This window comes from Mesoplodon mirus (genome assembly GCF_964341445.2).
Source record: "Mesoplodon mirus genome assembly, chromosome: 5".
Lineage (NCBI taxonomy): Eukaryota > Metazoa > Chordata > Mammalia > Artiodactyla > Ziphiidae > Mesoplodon > Mesoplodon mirus.
The window spans coordinates 138,689,094-138,715,974 of NC_138980.1; the positions used below are offsets into that span (position 1 = coordinate 138,689,094).

Genomic DNA, 26,881 nt, shown 5'->3' on the forward strand with positions numbered 1-26,881 from the left:
CACCTGCAGTTATCAGTAAATTGCCACCTTTAATCCATTCTGCAGTGCCCTATGAAAGGGTCACAGACAGTTATGACTGTATGAAAATATGATTTGTGATACAGAATCAAAAGTTATTTTCAATTTCCTTTGCTTTTATAAAGTCCACAATAACAATATGTAAATGCACTTTTTTTTTCTGTGATATAATTAAAACCCAGTGTTATTTCAATTGAACTTAAAATAGAATCCCTGGTCTGAATTAGATTTTAAATCATACTGTAAACATATTTGGTATAATTTATTGATCATCATCCAGTTGCTCCAAAAGGGTCCTTCTGTGCTTTTCCAATTCCCCTTCACTCAGTTCACTGCCAGAAGTATCCCAATTACCAGAATCCTTTGCAGTCTTTTTCTTAGGTGATTTGTGTTTTGATTCTGATCTTTGTCTAGTTCTGTCTTTTTCGCTTTCCCGGTCTTTTTCTTTTTTATCCTTCTCCTGATCAGCATCTGACTCTGGAGAGTCAGATTTGTCTTCTCTTCTTGCTTTTCTTCTTATTTTTTTTTTTTTGATTTCTTATAACTTCTCTCAGATTCAGCACTAGAAGAATGTTCTGAAGCAGAACGAGACTCTGATCGCTGTCTTTTTTCTTTGAATGGCTGTCGTCATCATCTGAATCCGACCCTGATTGAGAGCGGGAGTGACTCCTGTGATGTTTTTCAGATTTCTTAGAATGTTTCTTATTCTTTGAATGATGATGTTGACATTCATGATCTTCCCAGAGAGCATCCAATTCTATTGGAGGAGTGGCTTTTTTCAACATACTCTTAAATGCAGATTCTTTTCGTTTCATCTTCCAAGCCTCCTCTTTTTCTCTTTCAGGTTCACAGGCTTCTGCCTTTTCTAGTAAACTATTGAAAGCCAACTTAATATTTCTTGCATCTAATGTGGTTGATCTTTTAGTCAAACTGATTATTGCCACAAAGTCTTCAAAAGTAGTATTTACTTCAACTACAAATCCTTTATTCTTTAGAATGTTTTTTATTGTCTTCTTCTCATCATGATAACATGCTTTAAGATCCTCAACATAAGACTTGAAAAGGTCAAGTGCAGTTGATCCTGGCTGACCAAGCATATTAGTGAATCTAATGTCAGAACTAATTATTGGATACAATTCCATCCAAGATGACATAGCATGCAGTTGTTCATGTTCATGCAGTTCATCTAAAAATATCTGAAAAGATTCTGTTTTTATGCTGTCATCTCCTTTCCCGAAGCAAACTCTTCTATTTTTCTTCTTCTTCTTCCTTTTCTAAAGCCCGAATGTGTTCTTCAAAGCAAATTAACTCATCTTCTTTATCTATGTTCTGTAATTCTTTATCTTCTGCAAAAGTTGGATTATCCATCAGATACTGCTGGGCTTCAGACCAAGTAGTAGAGTATGTCACGTTAGCCATGTTGTCAAGTATGTTTTTGAAGGCTTCCCAATTTCTCTTTTGCAACTGCTTTGCTTGCTCCTTTTCTTTTTTTGAAAGAAAGAATAAAACATCTTCAGAGATTTCAAGATGATCACGTTCTGATATTGCCTTCCAGACTTCCATCTCTCCAAACGTTTGCTCTGTTTTTTTGTATCTAGTTGTGGAAGTCATTTTCTCATGATTTTCAAGAAAACGCGGAAAGGATTCCTTATCCTCTTTGTATTTGGAGCTTGCTTCTTCTTTTTCTTCTTTCTCTGTCTGAACTTTATAAGCATTAAAGGCCTGCTTTTTTTTTCACTCAACTTTGCTAAAGCACTGTATCATGGATCATTAACGATCATTTTCGTAGTTTGCTCCCATGATGCATTAGATGGCACCCGCTTTTCTTTCAATAATTCTTTAAATGCTTGCTTTGCCCCCTCCTTTGTATTCCAAGTATATGTGTTTTTTTGCCGGTTGGCTTTCTTCCTCCTCCTTTTTAGAGTAAAATCAGCTACAGTTTCCTGCTTAGATATTTCTTCCATATTACTAGACACTTCAACACTTTGTTCCTGAACAGCAGGGGTACTAGTAAGTTGTGCTTGTTCTTCAGTCAAAACTGTTACTGTATTTTCATTATCTACAACAGTAGCAACAATCGAAGTAACCTCAGGCTCAGGAACAACTGGAACAGTTCCACCGACAGTACTGGAGGCAGAGGTGGAAGCACTGGCATTGGCTGCAGCGGCAGTGGCCATGGTGCTCACTGTGGTTGGAATTTCTGTTGTAAGAACTGGGGCTGTTGATGTTATGGCGCACTCGTGTTTACTGCTTTCTTCAGCTTTGATCATTGTGTGCAGGCTTGATTTTGTAATATGCTTTCTTCAGCTTTGATCATTGTGTGCAGGCTTGATTTTGTAATATGCTTTCTTCAGCTTTGATCATTGTGTGCAGGCTTGATTTTGTAATAAGACTTCAGCAACAATGGTATTCTCGGATCCTTCAAGATCTTCAAGTTCTTTAGGTTTGGCCCAGCGGGATTCTTTTGTTTGAGAATTGTGATAGGAAGGCTTTCCAGAGTCAGATTTGTACTGCTTCCAGGGCATTTAGATGAAAGTTGCTCAGAAGGACTTTTAAGATCATCTGGTTTCTCCCCAATAGACTGTTTTGTTTCAGTATTGCAATAGTAGGTTCTTCCGTCAGGTGATTTATGTTCAGTCCACGTTGATTTTGCACCGGGTGTTGTACCTGCTGCTACATCCATGTTACTTACTCCTGGCAGTAAAGGCAGGCTGCATGGAAGCCTGACACATATGAGACATCATAATTCCAGGCATTACTGAAGACATCATTCCAGGTATTTTTCCCATTGGTGGTCCTCCCATTGGGTGCATCATTTGGGGCATCATTCCATGAGGTACAGGAGGCATATTCACTCTCTGACCCATAGGATGCATTCCCACTGGGGCATAATAAATGCCAGGGTGCCCCATCATAAGGCCTCCATGCTCAGCTTCCATCCCCAGCCACCTATTAGAGACCTATTAGAATAATTTTAAACTAAAATGTTACCTGATTTTTGAAGGACATGTATTTTATTAAAAGTTGTTTTCATTTAAAATTTTAATTATTTTTTAATCAAACTTAGATGTTTAATACTCAAAAGTTCATATAAATTTCAGCAAACTTGTTTCATCTTTTCTCTTTGTTTTTCTTCTTTACCAAGGAAAAAATCCCCTAACTATTCCATATGTAGCTCTGCAGGGGTGTGTACGCCTGTGTGTGCATACCAGTCCCAGAGGTTTGGAAATGCAAGTCACAATGTATCATTCACTGCATCTCTCCTGTTATTTCCCAGTGGAATGACTGTACCTCTGGGCCATGCTTGACCTTAGATATGATCCTTCTTCCAGCTCAGCAGCTCATATAATAACAATTTCACCTCTACAGTAGGCGATGGAGAAAAGAAAACATATAAAATTGTTTTATGACAGAAAAGTTCACTTTCCCTTTTTTTAGGAATATAAACTGATTGTGGAAACTACACTTTATGGGACAATTCGAGGATATTATAAAATATATTCCAATTTCCAAGGAAAACTATAAAAGAATAAGAAGTCAGGAGGCTTTCTTGATAACTCCCACCCCTGGACTAAGCCAAGCTCCTCTGTTATAAGCTTATATTCATCACCCTGAGAACTACTATTCCAAGTAGACTGTAAGCTTTGAATGGAGGACTTGTATTTATTTTGTTAACAATTGTATCCTCAGCGCCTAGCATAGTGCAGGGCACAAAATACAGACTAAAAATTGTTCATGGAGTGCACGAATAATTAATTCAATGCCCTGGGATTAAAATCAAAATTCTTCATAATGTATAGTTTTGTTTTTACACACACACAAACACATATAATAGCATGTATAACATGTATAACATAGTATATACTGTACTATTGTACCAATGTATTATGTATATGGAAACATATACATAAATTAAATTTTAAAGCCATAAATACATTTTCTAATATTTACTGCTAATGTATTATCTTGTACACCCCCTGGAGTGAATGCTACCTCTACCATCTCCCATCACCCCTGTCACTTTGAAGATAACTGATCTAAAGAATTACTGACAGCCTCATTTATTGACTTATTTAATGGTGACAGAAAACACACAAAATAAACAGGAATCTAGAAAAACAGTCAGTGTCAGTCATAATTAAGAAAGTGGTCAATGGTACGAGACCAGAGCTCGTAAAGACCAACATTTGCATCTCAAAACTCTATGATGGGGCTTCCCTGGTGGCGCAGTGGTTGAGAGTCCGCCTGCCCGATGCAGGGGGCATGGGTTTGTGCCCTGGTCCGAGAAGATCCCACATGCCGCGGGGTGGCTGGGCCCGTGAGCCATGGCCGCTGAGTCTGCATGTCCGGAGCCTGTGCTCCGCAATGGGAGAGGCCACAACAGTAAGAGGCCTGCGTACCGCAAAAAAACAAACAAACAAACAAACAACAACAACAAAAAAAACCTCTATGATGTGACATAGTTTGTATCAGAGGTTTGCGGTCACTGCTACTATGGCTGATCCAGCAGATTACACGGTGACAGGAAACAATCTGGTTTTAAGGAGGGTCTGATTTGCCTAAGTTTAACATCCCCATATCAGTGACATATTATAGACAGAATTTGATTCAAACTACAAAGCAAAGACATTACCCAGCTCCTGTGGAACCAAACGCCCAATTTAATTTAGGCTCCAAAAAAGTGATCCCTCTGGATCATGAGTAATCCTGCTTAATCCAAACATTCAAAGCTGTTCTCTATTTCAGTTCTGAGTTTTCCTTTTTTTCTTTGTCTTGGAGATTAGTCTTTTCCAGAATGGAAGGTACAAGAATGATGTGGAAGTGATTTTCAAAGTGGGTGTCAAGGATTCCCTAGCCATTTTCAGTAATTCATAGGGGAATCACAGTTGTTAACACCGGTCCTCAAACCATCTACGAAAACACAGCTACACGAAATTCAGAGATGATAATAAATGGCAGCTTAACAAATATGGCCATATTTCTTCTTCCAGCAGTAGCATCTCCAGTTATAATTTATAACCATAATTATGGAAGCTGATTAAACTGAGGTATGAAAGATTTCATTATATGTGGATGCAGAGTTGATCCTGTTTAGCACACACATGCCAATTATCACATGTATCTAAAACTCCTGACTCAACTGGAGTTACTATATTTCTTGCTAAATCCATTCTTTATCATTCCTCATTCTTCATTCAAAACCCAGAGTTTTACATTTGGTTCTCTTAACTTTTACTGTTTGCTCCTCTGCTGTCTAACTGTACCAGCCTTCCCTCCCCCATAACCTCTCTCTTGTACTCCCACCATATTTTCCTGTTTTGCTTCCTCTCTTTCTTCCTAGACTCTGATCTTCGCTCTCTTACCTGATATTACTAAGAATTTAGCAAGAATCGTCCGTTTTCTAAATCACTAGTACAAGATGAATCTTGCACCTTAAATTTGAATGGAGATCAGAGTTAGAAATCCTCGTGTCACATTTAAGAAAATGTGAACCGGTGCAAAGCCACTATTTTATACCTGTTCATTTAAAATGTCGCTGGCTACATGAGTTGAGGTTTTAAATGCACCTAATTAGGGTTCCAAGAATGAGATTACACAATCTTTTTCAGTTTGTAATGGTCAGATGCTGAAAATTCTTTGCATATAAATTGTAAATTATAAACAGAAAGGCAGGGAATTGGGAAGGCAGGAAAGAAATCAGGGCCTGTCAGAGACAGGGGAGGAAGAGTGTAGTCTGATGCCACTGTAGTGCTTGAAAGAACAAGAGTGTGCTGCTTTTTGAGCTAAGGTTTTATCTTCACCTGTCTCCAGCTGTCAGACAAAGGCACTGTCTGGGATGGGCAGACCATTAAGACATTTTAGCAGAGATGTGTTCATTACTTTGGCTAACAGGGTTCTGAGTTTCCTGAAAAAGTAATATTGGCCAGGCAGATTCTGATGAGGAGGGGATGGAAATACCTCTTCGTTGAAGGGAGGCTAAGAGAGAGACAGTAAGGAAGGAGAGGCCAGGAGCCTGTGTCAGGTGTGGGGGAGAGTGACAGTGATGAGTCCAGAAAGCCCAGGGAATTATGAAGACTCTGTGTGCCTTGAAATGTCAGACTCCCCACACAGGTGGTTAGGACCCTCAGGAGGGGAATGGCATGAATAAGGTGGGGATAGACTATGGCTGTAAAGTCAGGGTGGAAGGAAAGATGGAGAATTCTGGGAAGGTACCAGTCATTAAGTCCAAAGGAGCTCCCAAAGGGAGGATGAAATCTGGAATTGGAGGTCAGTGACCACAACAAGCAAGTTAGAGCCAGAGAGTTCGGAAAATGGAGCTTGGAGAGATACCTAAATTGCCGATGTGATCTACAAAATATCTAACTAGTATAGAATGAGCACCACCAATCAGAAAAGATGCCAGGGAGAGCAGTGGAAGAGTATTCTGGAGTCCAGTTCCTTTTGGGTATTAACACTTTAGTTGCTGGACTGTTCAGGGGTTCCCAGTGGACCAGCTAGTGGTGGGGCACTTGGGGAACTTGAGATGGGAGCTATGTGTTTACTGGAGAAACATGGCTGAATAACTAAAATATACGTTAGAAAGTGGCTGCCTAGCCAGAACATTTCTGGGCTCCCCTTTCAGCAAGCAGGGACCATATGACTAATTCTTGACAGAGGAATATGAAGGAAAGTTCTGTTTGGTTCACAGCTGAGGTAACTAAGCATTGTGAGTAAGATTATTTTCCCAATGATGACAGGGAAATCTTGAAGCCACAGGATGATGGAGCCATAAGATGGAAGCCCCAGATCCTTGAGTTACTACTTGAAGGAGGCCTTTCTCAGGAGAATTGCCCAACAGGAAAATCAGAATTGAACTCAACATGACAGAGAAATTATATTTTATTGTATAAGCCTACTCAGTTTTTAGGATCTTTAGAGCAATTAGCTAACCCTGAACAAAACATGGAATAAAAATACTTCAGCATATTAATGCATCCACCTCGCACTGATAAATATGAGCAAATTTCTTAGTTTACTTGTCTCCTTTGAGGGAATGTAGAACATTCTACAGAGACTTTTAGGTAACAATTAAAAAACCATAAATTTCTATGGTTACCAAAGAGGAAGCAGGGGAGGGATAAATTAGGAGTTTGGGATTAACATATACACACTACTATATATAAAATAGATAATCAACAAGGTCCTACTGTATAGCACAGGGAACTGTACTCAATATTTTGTAATAACCTATAAGAGAAAAGAACCTGAAAAAGAATACATATATATGTATATATAGTTATATAACTGAATCACTGTGCTGTACATGTGAAACTAACATGACATTGTAAATCAACTATACTTCAATAAAAATAAATAAATAAATAAATAAATAAATATGAAAAGTATCTGGATCTTATGGTTTCATCTTTCCAAGAAATGAAAGGTTTTGCTGTTTATTTTCTGTTTTTCTTACATTTTGGAGCATGAGTTCTCCTTCTTTTATAAAAAACTATAGGGGTTCCCATATTACATTGAAAAGCCCATTTTGTAAACCCAAAACCCACACAATCACACAGTAAACTGATTTCTCAAAGGGGAGATGCTTAGAGCAAAATCTCATTCAACTCTGTATCCAAGGGGGGGCCTATAGGGCTCATCCAGTGAGTGCTTTTTGAATGAATGAATGAATGAAGTCATTGCTACTAGAAAAGCAATGTTCTGAGAAAAAGTAAATTAGAAGGCAATTATGGAGACCAACCTGGGGTCTTCTGCTAATTAACCTTATGATATAGAATTCTCTAGTCCTTATTTCTTTGAAGGGCTTTGGTGACTTTAGAGTTTGGCTTCTCATTTTCCAGGGAGAGAGCTGTGTGGGCCTGAGAAGGAGCGATCAGCTCATACCCAGAGAACTATTTTATATCAAAACTTAGATGAAAACTCTGACTTTCATAATCGAAGAATAGTAGTATTTTCCCTTACTGTGGCACCTACTAATTTTGACTCTCAGGTTTTTTTTGGTTTTTCTTTTTTGTTTTTTGCGGTACACAGGCTTCTCACTGTTGTGGCCTCTCTCGTTGCAGAGCACAGGCTCCGGACGCGCAGGCTTAGTGGCCATGGTTCACGGGCCCAGCCACTCCGCGGCATGTGGGATCTTCCCGGACCGGGGCACAAACCCGTGTCCCCTGCATTGGCAGGTGGACTCTCAACCACTGCACCACCAGGGAAGCCCTCTCAGTTGTTTTTCATCTTCAAAACTTAGATAACATTCATTTCACCTCACACAATGACCGTAAAGAGAGCACGAGGCGGTATCAAAGTGCTATATTGCACTCAATATCTAAGGAATGTGGCGACCTTCAATCTCCAGACCTATTTAGTCAACTCAGGGACATGTGTGCATCATTAAACCTGAGGGTTGGGATTATCTTTAAATTCAGTGTGTCATTAAAAAAATCCTATAGTACTTATTTCTCCTGGACTGAACGCAACTCCATCGGCTCTCAGATACTCTTGTGAGACATAAACCATCAGCTAAAGTAAAAACTCAAAGTTTGGGGGTAAGGAAGTTATTATTCTGTTCATCAGAAAAGAGCTGAAGTATCTTATCAGCTAAAAAGCTGGTTGTAGGGATTTTTCTCATCCCGAGTCCTGACTTTGCTTTTAATTGTCTTCAGTGCCTTATCCAATAGCTCTTCAAAATAGAGGATCTCAGTTTGACTTGAGATGCAGCTTCTAAAGAGGAACACTGAATTGAGTATAGCATGCTCCTCCTTTATATCTGGATGCTTCTGGGGGGATCTAGATCACCAATAATCACAGCCTGCAATGGGAGGTGAGCAATACAGAGTGTGATCATCGTTCTCCGTAACGGACTCATCACACTGTGATACAATACAGCAGGAGGTGCCAAGGGGCAGCTTGGGGAAGATTACTTGTGTGGCTCCTAATTGGATGTGTCAGCCGTGAGTGATCACTGGGCTCATGATTTAATGAACGAAGTAAAACCAGGCTGGTGAGGCATGGGGCTGGCTTTCCCTGCCCCAAGGAGTGGAGGTGGGGGGCAACCTTGGAAGGCTGGAAGCAAAACTGAGAAGCAGGCAATATCGAGTTTGCCGCCTTCTCTTTCCACTGCGTGCTCTGCTCTCCACTTACAGAGCTCCCACCCAGCGGAACAAACTTGGTGTCCACCAGTGAGAAGTCTGCTCTTTCCTCTCCCTAGGAGCCCACAGCAGGCCTGGAAGCCCGCCAGTCACCCTCGAGAGAACATCGTCTCTGCTTTGCTGGATGGGTGACTGGTATGAAGCTTGCCCCATTGACAGCGTTTTTCCTAGGAAATCTCATGTATAACAGGTTTCCTTAAAACTCATCAGAAGAGCCAAATCATATACTAATAGGCTCATTCTTTTTTCATTTATTTATTTTGTTATTATTATTATTTTTTTGTGGCATGCGGGCCTCTCACTGTTGTGGCCTCTCTCGTTGCGAAGCACAGGCTCCGGATGCGCAGGCTCAGCAGCCATGGCTCACGGGCCCAGCCGTTCCATGGCATGTGGGATCTTCCCAAACCAGTGCACGAACCCGTGTCCCCTGCATCAGCAGGCAGACTCTCAACCACTGCGCCACCAGGGAAGCCCTACTCATAGGTTCATTCTTTTAGACAACCTTTATGGAGAGCTAATATGTGTCAGGCTCTGCCAAGTGTTAAGGATGCAAAGGTATTGAATAAACACATTGTCCACTGACCTTCAAGAAATGGAGACAGAAGCTGTTTCTAAGTGTCAGTGACAGCATAACTCGATAAGTGCAGTGAGAGGAGAACAGAGGGAGTCCCAACTCCACCTTTGGATGGGCATGGGTGGCACCCCAGAGGCCACCCATAACTCAAAGAAAACAGCCCCAAAGTAATCAAGCCTACCACCAAGGGAAAAATCATCAGGCCTCATCTTTCTCAAAAAACCTATTCAAAGATTCCTCATGAGATTCTGTGCCGGTAGAATGTCCCTTAGGCTCCAGACACCAGATCCTGACCCGCCCAAATCACAACCGGCAAAGTGAAGGTACATGAAGTTCCTTTCTGGAATCACTCTCGTCTCCTGGAGTAGAGAAGACTTAGATCCTCACTTCAGGCCCTGCCTGACCAGTGTTGTCCACAGTATCTGCTACCTGAGGCCCCAGGCCCACCTTGGCCTCATTCTGTTCCCTCTGCCCCGAGGGAGTGCCCTCCTTCCCAACCCCCTTGCTCCCTAATTAACTCCTCCTTGATTTCAGGACTCAGAGAAATGACCACTTCTTATTCCAGAAAACATGCTGCACTTCTCCCATAAACTGAGATTCTCATTTTCTCTGCTCCCATAATACCCACTGCTTGGTTGCTTCTAATCTGTCACATATCACACTAATAACGCTGACTTACATTTTTCCTTTTGTCTGCTTGAAATAGACAGATCTATGTCTTCTTCTTTGTACATAGCACCTGGCAAATTGTGGGTACGCATAACACGTGTGTAGACTAGATAAATGGGTGGGTGGATATATGAATGGAAGAATGTTGTGCCCTTATTTTTCTGCTGCCTTTAAAAGGACCCTAGGACTCGCCCAGTTATTCCACTCAGAGAGTAATGGGTGCTATGTTTCTTCCTCCATATTTCCAGTTAGTTGTATTTCATGCATCTGTGAATCTGAAGCATATTTTCTCTATTAGAAGCGAGACACATGATTGGTTATGGAAATGTACGCTCTGCATATTCATTTAGGAGAGCTTACAAGAGAAAATTAGAATCCAGTGATCTCTTAATTTGTATTCCATGGCGTTATAATCAGCCTGTGGCACTTGTTGACATGCTGCAGCCTAATAAACTTTGCAGAGGGAGACCTGCTCCATCTCACTTGAGCCCAACTGATTCTAATATGTCTACTGATGGCCTTGTAGCCGTATGCAAGAGTCTTCCTCCGAATCATGTCTCTTTTCCCTTTCCTAATATCTCCTCTGCCTTTAACACTATCTTGGAAATGATGTTCCCCAAATGACAATTGCTTTTTTTTTTTTTTTTTTCGGTACGCGGGCCTCTCACTGTTGTGGCCTCTCCCGTTGCGGAGCACAGGCTCTGGACGCGCAGGCTCAGTGGCCATGGTTCACGGGCCCAGCCACTCCGCAGCATGTGGGATCTTCCCGGACCGGGGCACGAACCCGTGTCCCCTGCATCGGCAGATGGACTCTCAACCACTGCACCACCAGGGAAGCCCGACAATTGCTTTTGATCATAAATCACTTACTTGTTAATATTACTTGATTCTCAAACCACTCAGTTTGGTTATTAACCAACAGAGAGCCAAATCAGCCCTTCATTTGTGCTCTGTAAATACGATGTTTAAGGATCACGCTTTCTTCACTGTGCGCTCCTGGGTAACTTTCCCAATCTTCCTGGGTCCATTTTCAAATGTGACAAGACACAGAGAACAGAAGCTCGAAATGATGGCAGCTCAGCTAGTGCTGGTTATAACAATTTGTCTTCATACTGGTCAAATATCTTAAACAATTTTAACACCAGATATAGCATGAAAATGAGGAACTAAATTATAAACGAAGAACCAGGAGAAATGGTTAGGATAGAGACATTTTTTTCCCTCCCTCATTTTTCCTTTCAACTGGGGAAGATCAGTGAGAGGAACACTCCTGGCCTCTCTCTTTCCCTCACTCAACTCTGCCCAGAGTGACTTATGTGATTAGTGGGTTTGGGGAAAACAAAAGCAAACAAATGAAAAATCTGCTCACGGAAGGCTCACTCTCTGCTCTGTTCCTCAAGGAGAGGACAGAGGTAGGTGGACCATTACCTTCCATTGCTGGGGGATAAGTCTGTCTAACTCTGGGGCTTTCACACCTAAGCCACTCTCTCCAATATCTGCCTTATAATTAATAAAGGTGATTTTAAAATTTCCGCCATCCGTTAACTATTTTGCCTTTTTTTCTCATTTTTTCTGAAACTCAGACAGGAAAGAGAATTATTGTTTATGTTATTTATGTTGTAGAGTTTCTGAAATATACATCACCAGTGGTTTGTTTGCCGGAAGTGTGGTAATTAAAAATATAGACTTCCTAGGTTCGTATCCTGGCTCTGCCACTTATCAGCTGTGAGCTGTATGTCCTTGTGCCCATAATATAATTCCTCTGTACCTCAGTTTCCCCTTTACAAAATGGGGGCAATAATAATGCCTACTCATAGGGTTTCTGGGAGTATACGAGCCTAACACATGTTTCTTGAGCTATTTCTGTTATCATTAAGCCATGTCATTGGCTTGATGGAATGCCTTGGATGTCAACCTAATGTTGATTCCAAACATGGTGAACTGTTTGGCTTAAGCCATTACTAAATCATAGAATAATAGAACCACAAGAGACCCTAGAAATCTTAGCTTCAGATCCTAGTTCAATGGAAGATGAGACGGAGGCCCAGAGCATAGAAGTAATTCACCCAAGGTTTCACATGGCAGGTCCAAGCCAGGATATCCCATCTGTCTGGACACCTGGCCCACTGAATCTCCCTCTACCTTAGCTGCTGCTCTCACAATTATGACTTCTGTTAACTGCACTTCTCACATTCACTCTACTTGCCCATTTAATGCAGCTATTAAGTCTAGTTGCCAATCACATTGTACCTCCAAGGGTACAATACCAGGCCTCAATAAAATTTTGAGCATTACAACAACAATAAGAATGAGATATTGCTCCCTGAGCCTCTCAGTATATTTTTCCTATTAGAGAAAGCTGAAGTCTGACTTGCCCAAGATAATTCATGTAAGAGAAAGCCCATTAGAAAAGCAGTGCTGTTGATTTACGAGCATCCTTGTATTGCTTTGTTCTTTACAACGCAGACCATTTTTAAAGCCAGATATTTATTTCTTGATTGTTCTTCTAACCCCACTGCTTCCCGCCTAGGGAACTCACTCTTCTGTTTGCAGCATCCCAGGGAGTACAAACTAAATATAGTATTGAAGTAAAATCCCTGCAAAGCTAATGAACTACTTTATGGAGATTGAAGCAGGAAACCTTTTCAGGAGTGCTGTTGCAATTAATTGGATGTGGCCACACAAAGGCACAATTTCAGAAACAGGCAATTTACAATAGGGAATTCAGAAGGTCACAAATGATGGCTCGAAAGGTAGGAAATGATTACTTTCAATCACGTATCAACCTGGATGCAAAATCAGACATTTTAATATATGTTTTCAATGGAGTGCAATTTGCCTAAATTTCCAAAATGAAAATGTGGCACATTTGCCAATAACTGGTCTGAATAGCTAATTACCAATTACATACCACTGAGAATCTGATGCCTGTCATGTTGTAACCTTAGATTTCTCAAGTATGGGAAAGGTGGTCAAGTATGTTAGCAGATAAAGTCATAACAGCTAAAAGATCATTGTCCTTTAAGACCCTCAATATTAGTTCAATACGAAAATAATCCTTTTTGGTGAATTTAGGATAAATGACACAATGGATCAATAACAGTTAGCCAGATTATTTTTAGGCATGTTCATCTATTCTGCTACCGGTGACACTTATGGCTATTTTTAGAACCCAAGTAAAAAATAACTTTTGTTTTTTCTCTTTCTGCATATCTTCAGGAATTGTTCTTCTATTTAATTATTTATAGATACTGGAATCCAAGTTAAGTTGACCACAATGTTACCAAGTCATAGAGCTAACTGGATTCAGATTATGAAATTGAAACAATTAGCATCAATTTTCATCTCTATCAAAGTTTGTTTAAATTGACAAAGCAATGCTGTTTTTCCCCCAAGTTATTGAACTTTATGAAGTAATATGTATAGAAAAACATGATTAAAAAAAAGATCTTATTAATCGTTTTACTAGAAATTGAGTCAGACAGTAGCCTAATAGATAACAGTGTGAGATCTATGAGCTATATTCAAATCCTAGCTCTGCCACTACCTAGCTGGGTGACTGTAAGGGAATTTCTTAACTTCTCTGAAATTTAGCTGTCTCTTATGGGAATAGTGATATTGACTTTACCTCGTGCTGTGTGGACTTCATCATGTAATGCATGTCAGATGCCTCACCCAGTGCTGGCATGCATGATAGGTGGAAGATATTCACTAAACATTACTCATCATTATGACATCTGAGAACCTCAAGGATCAGGGAGAGAGCAGTTTTTAAGGAAACTTAGTTCCACTTTAGATTATTAAGCTTGAATGTCTGAGGAATGGAATTGTCTAGTGAGTCTCATGCATGGTCAAAAGAGGTCAAAAGCAGATAGTTACATTTCGGAGATATAAATAGGTCAAATGGATCATCTAGGAAGACTGAGTAGAGATGAAAAAGAAAAAGATCAAAGGAAAAATCTAGGAAGTGCCAATATTTATGGGAAGAGAAGAGAGGAACAACTAATAAAGAGAACTAGAAGAAGTGGTCAGAGAGTTGAAAGGGGAATCAGGAGGGGCTGACACCTCGGACCTCAAGGAAGATCCAAGGAAACAGTGGCTGAGTATCGAGAGGATGAGGCCTGGAAATAGGTTTTTGTCTTTAATACTTAGGATATCATTTCCAGCTTTAGTGGGAACAACTTCACCTGCCTGTGGGGACAGAAGCCAAACTGAATGGATGTGAAGAGTGACTGCAACCCAGGACAAGGGGACTTTTAAGAGGGCTGGCAGAGAAGGGGAGAAGGCAACAAGGGCAGTCAGCTCGGGAGGGAAATGAGCAGAGAGGGGGAAGCGTAGGTATGGCCCAGTCTATCAACAGTTCACTAAAATCTGCTTTAGTGAAACATCCTTCTAAATGCACAGCTAGTCTCTATTCCCTAGCCTCTCATAGTTACGTGTAGCCATTAAGCTGATTCTTGTCAAAGGAATGTAGGTCGAAAATATATGCCAATTCAAAGCCAGTATTTTTAATAAGTAGGTGTGTCTTCTGCCAGGTGTCAGGAAGCAGCACCTTCCTCACTGTTCACTTCAGGCCCTGACTCCCCTCTGGGACCCTCTGTCCTTGTTCCTCCATGGTCTCATCTGATGTTGTCATTGGACAGAATGCCCTCCTTGGGAAATGCAGGTTTTGCAACCCACTTTCTATGAGTATCAAGGGTTGTTAAAAAAAAGTCACAGGCTTATTTTTGCCAGTGCCCTGTTTCTATGGCAATATAATTTCCTCGAAAACTAAACAGGTTTCTAATCTTTTTGTATCCAGTCAAGTCCAAAGTTCTTTCTCCGACATAGTTCTCAAGAACGCTTTATTACAATTAATTTTTTTTGGTACCTGAGGAATTATATACAGTTTGTAGCTCTACCAGGAAACTAACCATTTCTGTAACATTTTAAGATAGGAAAGTATGTCCTAATTCTAAATGATGATGTAAAAATTAACATCTGGAAGTATGAACACCACATTTTTTTTTTTTTCGGTACGCGGGCCTCTCACTGTTGTGGCCTCTCCCGTCGTGGAGCACAGGATCCGGATGCGCAGGCTCAGTGGCCATGGCTCACGGGCCCAGCCGCTCCGTGGCACGTGGGATCTTCCTGGGCTGGGGCACGAACCCGTGTCCCCTGCATCGGCAGGCAGACTCTCAACCACTGCGCCACCAGGAAAGCCCAACAACACATTTTTAAGATAGAGATTGCATATAAGATAAATGTATGGGACTTGTTTTGAAATTGTTGGAATAAAGTATGATGAGGTTATTGGAGTGTTTAGTCTACCTGGGGTTCTGAGAATCACAGATGCTGATACTGAGGTGGAGATCAGTTAGGACACAATCCCATAATCTCTTCCCTTCTTATATCCAGATGGGTTCCTGTCTCAATGACTTTTTTTTTCCCTTGGGCTTACTTGCACTATAATTGGCAGGGCTCATTCTTATACATTCTCAGATAAGAGAGTGAGAACAAGGGAAAGTTTGATAGATAGGACAGTGTGGAAGCAGCCCTCCAGCTCTCCGTCCCATTGACCACTGAGCACAGTTGCTCCAGCAGCACCCCCTGCTTCTTTAAGGGTCAACTCATGTCCTGCTCACACAATTAACCTTGCTCTGATAAAAATCTGAGAAAGCATGCTTGATTCTCTTATATGGAGTTGATTACAGGTGTTGACAACCAGCCTTCAGGAGAGATCAAAAGTGGCAAAAGCAGTTTATTCACTCACATGACTCTAGGATGCTTGGTCTGATGGGATAAACCATAATCCAAGGAAAGATCTGTTGAAAAGATTTATTTCCTTGTTCTTAAAACCTTAGTGCAGAATACGAACAATGTAACTCAACTAAAATTATTTTTTGGAAGCTTCCCTGTTACACAATTGGAAAGTTAGTAAAATTACAATATTGCACCTGATTCCTAGTTTACAGTAAAAGAATTGCTGTTCTCATTTGGTAACGATAAACGCAGCTAGCATCCCATGGAAGAGGGCACCTACTCTGACAACACCATCCCTGAAAGACATCTGATATTTTATTCTGTTCTTCCATGTCAGGAATTCTTAGGCCATGCTAATGAGAGTATTTTTAGTCATATATTTCAGCTGCATCTTATATACCACCTGAAGCAGGGCAGCTTCAAATAATAACAGCACTAAGCAGCATAGTAATTATTATTTATAATTACTTCCGCACGGTAGGTTGGCTCATAAATTTTAATGGAGCTCTTTCCACAGTGGTGATCGCCAACCTTCCTGGCATTTGTGGGATAAATGTTTATCCAAATAGAAATAATGTGGTAGAGTAATTTCCTAGTCAGCCTGAATCCTCCCTTCCTCACTCTCCCTAGAGGTTATTTTAAATGCATAGAATTGGAGGGGAGGGAGGTGATGGTTATCCTATTTTGGAAATTCTGATGTCCACACACTGACTCCCGATATTCACCTTACTGGCAGAGATGTTGGTTGGTACAAAATAGCTCCTGGGCAGGCAGACAAATTTACTGCCAGCGGCTGGAAGCTCAGTTCTTTCCAAGAGCCAGGTAAGAGCTTGACTCCAGGAAAGGAATCGGGAGAAGCTTCCCTCCTTTCTCTCCTCTGGATTCATTGTTAGCTGGAAAGGCGGTGAGAGAGAAATCAAGCGCACTTTACAAAGACACTAGAAATAGAATGTGTCTTTGCAAAAAGAATGCATAGCATGAGGGGATTTTTACACTATACCTATATGTACAGTTGATTCCATTTATGCAATGAAATTCTCTAGTACCTTTAAAAATCACCGATTATTTGACAGAACCTGGGGACACAGAGATTGGAATCCCTGATGGTCAAACATTATTGGGGAACGAAGAGGAAACATCTTTACGATTATAAAGTAGATCCTTGAGGATTGAAAGGATCTTTGAGGATTTTATTTCATCCAAGTGCAATTAACATATATATGTTTAAGAAGACATTGTTGGAAATTTAGTTCCTCCAAAAGCAGAGCCTGAGAGAACGTAGAGCACGTAGTTTTTTTGGGAGGCAATGCTGGGAAACAGGAATGAAGTAATAGGGAGAATGAGACAGGAGAGGAGAAAAAGATGATGTAAGGATGTATTATCAGGGTCATTGGGATGAGTGTGGGGCTCTCAATACTGCTATAATCTTCTGAAAAGCATACAGAAAGTTTTCCAGAATTGTCCATCTAAAAGAAGACAGGCTAGAGGATCCACCCCCTGGCTCTGGTCTCTATTAATTGAGGGCTATTACAGGGTTAGGGGTGATTCACAGCCCTGCACTTCCTGGTTGTACTTGCAAGCATAGACCTGGTGAGTTGTGCTGTAAGAGAAGGCCCTGGGGCAGAAAGCAGAAAGGCATGCGTGATATGCTTGAGGTAGACCACTGAGCATGCACAGATTTGCTCACTGCAGCTGAAAATCAGAAGCAGGCCAAGGAGATGGATGGGGGCCTAAGAGCATCTGCTACTCACAACCACTTAATAAGGGAAGACCATTTTAGAATGATGATGTCAACTGCATGAAGAGCTTCTAACAGTGTTTCCTATTCTTCCTTTTAAAGGTGCGCACACGTCTAATGCCCCAGGTGACATATATCATCTGTTTCCTGCTATATTCAGTTCCAAACTTTGAGTCTATTCTGACATTACTGTTCCACAGGTTCTTAGTCTTTGCTGAAGTTTCCATTACACTTAAGGCCTAATACATCTGCTTGAGTTGTAAAATGGATTATAATTTCCAAAGAAAAAGGACATATTTATGATTTCATAATGGTTTTGACATTAGTATGGCTTGTTATTTGAAACAATCATTTTAAAGGAAATAATTGATAGATGTGGCTCCATAGAAATGAGAGGAAAAGAAAGGTATGCCCCAAATATGCCATAAACAAAACTAAAGGCAAACAATGAGGGGAAAAAAACTTATTTGCAAGAAAAACAAGTTTATGTTCAGGAAAAAAGTGTCACAAATCAATAAGAATAAAGATATATAGCTGAAAAGTTAGTAACTTATGTAAGAAAAAATGCAAATGGCAAAGAAACATTTGAAAAAGACAGTCCAAGAGATGAAAATGAAATTACAATAAATGTAAAATTGGCAATCAAAAGAATGATCATGCTATCTATTACAGGTTCATTGAAATGGGCATCTTGTGCCCTGTTATTAGGAGTGTAGAACTGGAGCATTTCTGTTATGTCAACTTGGCATAATAGAATTTATATAATTTAAAATTTTAAATTTAAAAACCGAGAAATTCTATTTCCTACAATTTACCCACCCACATAAAGATGTAAATTCGGTAAAGAGGTATCAATGTAAATTCCCATCATTTACTGTGGCAAAAACAAAAATCAGAGAAAAAAGAAAACTAGTAATAAGAGATTGTTTAAATAAATTTTTCTTATGTTGCTACTTAAAATCAGGCTTTCAAAGTATATTTAAATATTTTAGAAAAGGTTCGTAACATAGAAGAGAAAACACGGTTGGTGATATAGCATGTATCTTCTTTTTAAATATGGATTATACATATAGAAAACAATTGGGAAGTTATACACCAAACTATTAATAGCTATCTTTGGGTAGTAACATTCCTCGTGATTTCCTTTCTACTTTTCTATATTTGCATATTTTCTACAATGCCCATATGTACTTTTAAAATACTAGACAAAACTAATTTTTTTTTTTTTTTTTTTGTGGTACGCAGGCCTCTCACTGTTGTGGCCTCTCCCGTTGCGGAGCACAGGCTCCAGACGTGCAGGCTCAGCGGCCACAGCTCACGGGCCCAGCCTCTCCATGGCATGTGGGATCTTCCCGGACCGGGGCACGAACCCGTGTCCCCTGCATCAGCAGGCAGACTCTCAACCACTGCGCCACCAGGGAAGCCCCAAAACTAATTATTTTTCAAAAATCTACTTCAGTGTTAAAATTAATTATGACTAAGACTTGAGTGGGCAGCTTCGACTACTTTTTCTGTCTTCCCTCCTTTTCTTTTAGAAACTTTTATCTTCTAAAGGAACATATTAATATAGTATATCTGAATTTTAAAGTCACTCTAAATCTACATCATTTTTCTTCAGTTAAACCCTTTTATGGGAAAATTCCGGAAAGAATTTAGAGGCATCAGGGATAGCGAGCCTAGTTTTTTTTATAGTTCTAGCACCAGGATATACAAGGATAATGAATTATCTAGTCATTTAGAGAGAGAGTGATGAGAAAAAAGGAGAAAAAAAAGAAAGAGGAAGAGAGAAGTACAAATGAAGAGACAGAAAAGCATGTACAGAATTACAGAATGTAGCTTGGATGTTTGAGACTGGTTTTGTTTTGTTTTCCTTCTTGAGTCATAAAGGTCAGAAAGACTATTCGATTATTAAATGTTTTGGTTTTCCAAATATGACTCTTCTGTATATAAGAAAACATCAAGAGTGGGGAACTAGAAGTAAAATTTTTAAATCCACTCAAATAGAAAATAAAAATGGAAAAATTATTTTTTGAATAAAATAAATTAAATGATAATGCTTTCTCCATGTGCTCAAGTCCCTTCCATGGGTACTACCCAATAATTGTAAAACTGGCAAGAAAAATAACCTAATGTACTACCCAGAGTTTCTTTCCTAATCATATTTCTGATTTCCATATGTTCCTTATTAGTTTTTCCAACATTTTAAGGTGGTGTATTAAATATACAACAGTTACACAAAGGCAAAAAATTAAGAAAAGCATGTACTACATGTTGACATAATCAAAAATAAGAAGGTTGAAATTCTCATATGTCCTTTTTTTTTTTTCCTCATGGCAACAGTGTTCCCCTGGGAACTGTGGAGGAGACAACTCAGAGGATTATGATTCACCACTTGTGGGTGAATGATTTGTCATCCTGGTCTGGCACATTTTTTCCCTCTTCATTTGATTTTGCCTCATTAGAGGCAGCTGACAAAACAATCTTAATTGAAAATAGGCTGGAGGAAGCATTTGCTGAATATGGAGTCCAAATAAAGGATTGGGACATGGGGAGTCAAATCATAAAACTCAAGAGCATGAGTGCAGACAGATCAATAAGGTGAGGCAAAAGTAAAAAAAGGAACAAGAGTGCAAAAGCAGAGTGATGGTTAATCAAGAGGCATACACACAGGGACGGGTCCAAAGATAGGACTCAAAGTTCACCTGCCCAGAATCCAAGCAATATACAGGCATTATCATTCAGGGGCAGGCGTGCAGTTTCTAAAATGACTGTGATATTAAGGAAGGAGATCTAGGCAGAAGCCACCTGCAAGAGAATGGAATGGAAGATAAAGGAAACCAGAAATATCCAGTTTCTAGGAAATCAGGATCCCGGGAAGACCAGGTAGATGATCTATTTGAAACTGAGCAGGTGAACAAGTACATTTGGATTTTATATATTCCCTTCATCCAAGAAGGATTGGTCTCAAAGTAGGGGTGGAGCCAAAATAATAAGTAATTATTTCAGCTGTCCCAAGTCTGCAGGTTTGAGAGCTACAGGAGCAATAAGTCTAAAAGATAATTAACATAATGCTATATTCTCTATGGTCCTCTAACTTTTCTTGTTTTTTGTTTTTTTTTACATTTGCTTTTCCATAAACTCAGAGACTTCCAATGTTTTCTTTTAATCCATTCCCCAAAAGCAACTATAAATTAGATAAGTAACATAAATGTAACACATGCCCTTTCCTATGATTTCCTGCTGTTTCCATTATCAAACCCCATGTTCTGTCCACCATCTAGTGACCTGCATGCCCCTGAGTCCCCTGGTAGCTATGATGTGGCCATGTGCCTTCTGAAACTGTAACAGAAAGGTTATTTCATTTTCCTTTCTGTGTCAGGAAAGAAAGCAAAAGCTAGGGGACAATCAGTCAAGAGGTACAGTGTGCTCTAAAGTACAGCCTCAGGGACTCAGGGAGGAAGTCAGAGAGAATCTGAGGATGTACAAACCCTGGTCCTGACAATACCAGTCAAGACATGGAGGATTCCAGGTCCAGACGCAATTAGTCTGATTTTGATTCCTAGGATAACAATTCTGTGCTTGGCTAGAAAATATCCAATTCTCTAGAAACCATTCCTATCAACACAGAGATCATTCTGCATGCCAGATGACACAACTTAACAAAAAACATATTTTCTTGGAGGTAGGAGCAGCCTTTTTAAGTCATCAATTCACTACTCTGCTTTCTTTAAACTACTGCACCTAGATTAAGATGTATTCATTTGGAAAGCCTCTGTTAAGGATGGACTGCAAGCACCCCATGTAACAGATCCCATGTTTGACAAAACAAGATATTCTTCCTTATGCATTTGACCATAAGCTTGTCATTTGGTCATTTTAGTATCACACTTCCTCCTTTGTCCTCAGAGAAACTAGAGAAGAGTTGATCACCTTTACACACACATCAGTATTCCAGAGCTGTGTCTCCAAAATAGATGGCTCAGATGTATCATCCATTCAACTCATAGACATAGAGGCAACAAATTTCCTTGTCACCTCACAGAGTATTCTTACGTCAAATGCCCCCCTTACTGTGGGCACCCAAATTGAACTGAATTCAATTCAACAATGCACTTTTACCAAAAAGTGTTGTTCTTTTACATAAATGCTGTCTTTTCCTATCTCTATTTTAGTCCAACTACAAGTCTTGATCTTAAATGACTTTCCCATCTGCAGTGAGGATCAGCAACCTCCAATATATTGTTACTAAGCTCAAGTTTCTTCCCACTGCCCTGGAAAGGAAGTCTAAATGTGGGTGAATGCAGGTTTTGTGAGGCCTGGAGTTCACACAATTTGTGGGTCTCCTAGCATCTTACAGAACGTCCAGTGTTTCTCAAGAGGTCAGAGAGTTATGTTCCTCAGTGGTGACAGTGGGGCACTCTCACTTGGTCATATTATATCAACAGGGGAAAGTCTCAAAATGACAACACACAACTTTCTGAGATTAGATGTTGAGGTTTTTACTGGGTCCAAGCCACAAATAGTGACAAGAACTAACCTTTATTGGGTATTACTATCTACACGGTGCTAGGTTAAGTGATGTACACATTTATTATTATTCATAAACATATTATGAGAGGTAGATATCCTAATTGTGCCCCTTTTACAGATGAAGTAACTGGGGCTGAGAGAGGTTAGGAAGCCATGATTCAGGATTTGATCCCAGACACTTTGCCATCAGGGCCTGCTCCCCTAACCAGGATGCTGCTCTGGCTTCTGAAAAGCAGAGGCTCTTGCAGGGAATCTGCTTTCCCTGTGCAATATTTCCTCCAACTTTTAAAAGGTGTGAATAAATATTCTTCAACCTGGACAACTGAAATAATGGGAGGGAAGAATGGTGATGGTTATGAGAACTGGAAATAGGTGGATAAAATTTAGGATTGCAACCAAAGAGGCTTCACAACCAAATATCTATAAAGCAAATGAGCATGACCAGAACTCTATTAGACATAAACATGCTCATGCACGTACTCAACATGTGCTGGTGGTTCCCATGGGCCAGCCATCACAGACACTGGGACTCCTGAACTGAATAATGCACAGTCTATGACCCCCATAGAAGCTCATGATTTATTGGAAGAAAGTAAAAAACGAAATGACAGATTAATCATGTAAATATCAATTAATAATATGACTTTTTTTTTTTTTTTTTTTTTTTTTGCGGTACGCGGGCCTCTCACCGCTGCGGCCCCTCCCGCTGCGGAGCACAGGCTCCGGACACGCAGGCCCAGCCACTCCGCAGCATGTGGGATCCTCCCGGACCGGGGCACGAACCCGCGTCCCCTGCCTCGGCAGGCGGACTCCCAACCACTGTGCCACCAGGGAAGCCCAATAATATGACTTTTAATGGCAAGTTTTAATCTCTTGCTCTTATCTTGATTCATTCCTCTTCTCTATGTGGAAAGAGTGGCCACCAAATGTTTTTCCTTGTACTACTGAATCTTCACTCAAATACACAAATTAAAAGATTAGGGTCCTGGCAGATCCCCCCTGGGGGTGAGATGTCCTAAACCGATGCTCTCCCCTCCACTTTCCTTCCCATCACCTAGTTTTTAGAGCCCCTGGGCTCTGTCCATAAGAGCTGCCATTTTGCAGGGGGTATGCCTCATGGACAGAGTCAGCGAGAGGTATATCTATGTGTTCCCCAGGCTCCTATTCTAAAAGATATGTGGAATAGTAGTGTTCCAGGCTGCACTTTCCCTGCCCTCATCTCAGTAAGGGGTTAGGAAGCTGAACGGAATGGACTCTGGGCTCTTCACTTGCTTAAAACAGGTCAGTTTTCTCCAGTCACTAGGATACCACACAAGCCTGTCTTTAAGAAATGACTAGATATCCTAAAAAATATTTGAAAATCACTGTGGCAAATTATAAAGAGTTTGAGGAAACAAACCTCTCTTTGCTTGAGATCGAGAGAGTACTGGAACCTTCCCATTTTAGTTCACGATGTATTCAGAGACACAGAATAAAAACCTGAGCTAAAGGGGAATAGAGAGAGAGTATGTGTAGACATCAGTATCTAAGGATGTATCAAACAGCAGGGAGGGCTTCCCTGGTGGCACAGTGGTTGAGAGTCCGCCTGTCGATGCACAGGACACGGGTTCATGCCCTCGTCCGGGAAGATCCCACGTGCCACGGAGCGGCTGGGCCCATGAGCCATGGCCGCTGAGCCTGCGCGTCCGGAGCCTGTGCTCCACAATGGGAGAGGCCACAACAGTGAGAGGCCCGCATACCACAAAAAAAAAAAAAAAAAAAAAAAAAACAGCAGGGAAAAGAAAGAATCAGGAGCAAAGTTAGCAACCAAGGGGGAGTAGGACTGTATTTAATCCTGAAGTAAGGGAAGGATGATAGGCAGATAGGGCAAGAGAAGAGGAGAACGGGATGAAGAAGCAGGTAGACCCATTGTCAGGTAGAGTATGTTGGAGGCCCTGAAGCTTCGATGCTACACATATGCCCTGTCTCCAGCTACTCCAAAGGATAGACCTCCAGCCTGAAGCCACATTTGGGTCATCCTAAGATGTTCTCTGGCTCCAGAAATCAGAAGGAGATCAGATCTGAATATCTAAGTCTACCCCTCCCCATATCTATCCTTGACCTTAACAGACTAACGTAGACCTACCTCCTGTTCTTCATGAGCAGACACGATGTGACAGGAGTACATTGTTCCATTTGAGTGGGACCTGTTCCTTAGAGCAGCAGTTATCAAACTTTATTGCATCAGACTCATCTGGGAAGCTTGTTAGAAATCCAGATTCCCTGGTTCTGCTCACAGAGAGATTCTGACTCGGTGGGCTTGGGATCTACATTTTTAACAAATTCTCCAAATGATTCTGACAAGGGCCTGCCTCTGGAGCCACACTTTGAGGACTGTCTCTCTGGAAAGACCGTGGTTTCTGCGCTAAAATCATTGACTAGACACTCCTCTGGGGAATGATGGTGCTGATAAACGCTAGGCCCCTGTTTCATACAGCCTTCTGTGCTTACTTTCATATGTGCTTTTCTCTCATATTCCGAGATCCGCCCATCTGCAGAGTCAAGAGCCTCCCAACCATAGAATTGCCTTTACATTGTTTGAGTAGGTATCATCAACAAGGCCAGGCAAAAAGGTCTCAGAAGGTCTTGATTTTCACCAGTCCCTGAGTAAAGGGCCTGTCCTTCCACCTCTGTTTTCAACCCTTGGCAGCTATGTTACTACAAAACTTACTTTAGAATTTTACTCTCAAAACTAGACCTACAGACTTCATTACAGCATTCACGGAAGCATGCCATAGAGCAAAGTGGAAAAACGCTTTCAATTCTCACTCTCTTGTTTCCAATTGACTATAAATTTGTGAAGAATTAAACAGTAGAGATGAAATCTGAGCTTATCTTGACCCAGAGGTTAATTGCTTTGCCAAATTTGAAGGGGTGAAAAAAGTCACTACTGTACTTTTTCTTAAAAGAGGAGGACGGATCTACTGGCTAAGATAAAATAAAATGATTTATATCTGCACATTATTACCCTCCATTACCATAAAGGAGCAACAATGTACCTTAAGAGTCTGGGTCAGCCTTTCACACAGGTGGTATAAGTTGAAGAGGCCAGGGAAGGTGCTCCCACTGTGACACCCACTGCTGTTAGCTCCTTCATTCCTTTGGTTAACAAGCTACTACCTTTAGTATATTTCAGATGTGAGTCTATCAGTTATGCATAATTCAGTGTAAATTAACACTTAGCCTCTGATAAACTTTGAAAGATTAGAATTCCAGAATCCAGGAGGTTGCTTTCACCAGCAGTGCTCTCTCTGAGACTTAGGCCAGGAAATCAAATGGCTCTGTGCTCAGTTGTCCAGTTTGTAAACTAAGTAGGAGTTGGAGAGGATTTGCCACACTTGTCACCTGCCTCCCTCCCCAGAATGGGGGGAGATTCTTGCTCCAGTGAGAAGCTTTGAGGAGGACCTATTTCCAGTCTCCTGCACTTGCTATTGCCATAGCAGCTTTTATTGCCATAAAAGATGTGGGTTTGTGCTTTAATTTTCTCATTCTCTCATTCGGATACTACTGAAAAACTTCCTTCTGGTTCAGCCTCTATTTACAAAGACTTGCACTCTTTGCTCTGAGCTTCAAACCTGGCTTCCAGGAAAGCCACCTACTGTCAGAAGATCTCCTTCCTTTACCTACCAGCACATGGGAGTAGAAAGCAGTACCTCTATATAAAGATGTGCCCTGTCAGATATGTGTCAACAGTGTTATAAACTTCTGCTAATATTATTAATAAGTTATTTGAGGCCCAGAGCAGCTGTACTCAAAATATGGCCTGGGGGCACCCAAACTCTTTCAGAAAGTCTCTGAGGTAAACTGTAAAATAATGCTAAACTATCTTTTTCTTTTATCTATCTTTTTTCTTTATCTATCTTTTTCATTCTCATTCTCTCACAAGTGTTCAGCAGAGGTTTCCAGAGGTTATAGGTTACATGACATGTGATATAGCAACGGACTGAATGAGGAAGCAGATATGAGAATCCAGCTGTCCTCTGTGAAGTCAGACATTAAAGAGATTTGCAAAAATACAAAACAATATCACATTTCTCACTACATTTTTGTTTTTCAAGATGTAGTTCTTTTCATTAAAAGTATGTAATTTATGTTTACATGCAATGTGTTTATTATTGTTATTTTAAATAAATTAGTAATTTTTTTCAGTTTTAATTTCTAGTACATAAATATTAATAGATATAACCCACATATACACAAGATCTTTGGGGTCCTCAATAATTTTTAAAGGTACAAATGGGCCCAAAAACTATGAGAACACCATATAAACCATATTCCACATACTATGTTATTAAGGCAAATATTCTTATCCTTATTTTATAGAAAAAGAAACTAAGACATATACATAATTTGCCCAGAATCGAATCATCGGACACCAAAACTCATTATTTCTCCTTGTGTTATCTCTCTTGCTGCCCTCATTAAAGCTGG

The 26,881-nt window shown here is 40.5% G+C and overlaps 1 protein-coding gene and 1 pseudogene across 2 annotated transcripts in view; both read right to left on the reverse strand.

Annotated features, from left to right (window-relative positions):
• The window catches only part of RAB3C (RAB3C, member RAS oncogene family), a gene marked incomplete at both ends in the record, with an annotated part of 314,166 nt that overhangs the window by 232,819 nt on the left and 54,466 nt on the right, over nucleotides 1-26,881 (reverse strand). The window lies entirely within an intron of this gene.
• LOC309804915 (pre-mRNA-processing factor 40 homolog A-like) lies at nucleotides 182-2,930 on the reverse strand (annotated as a pseudogene). Its single transcript has 2 exons — nucleotides 2,412-2,930; nucleotides 182-2,315 (listed from the first exon to the last, which is right to left on the reverse strand). The product of its transcript is annotated as a pre-mRNA-processing factor 40 homolog A-like (transcript).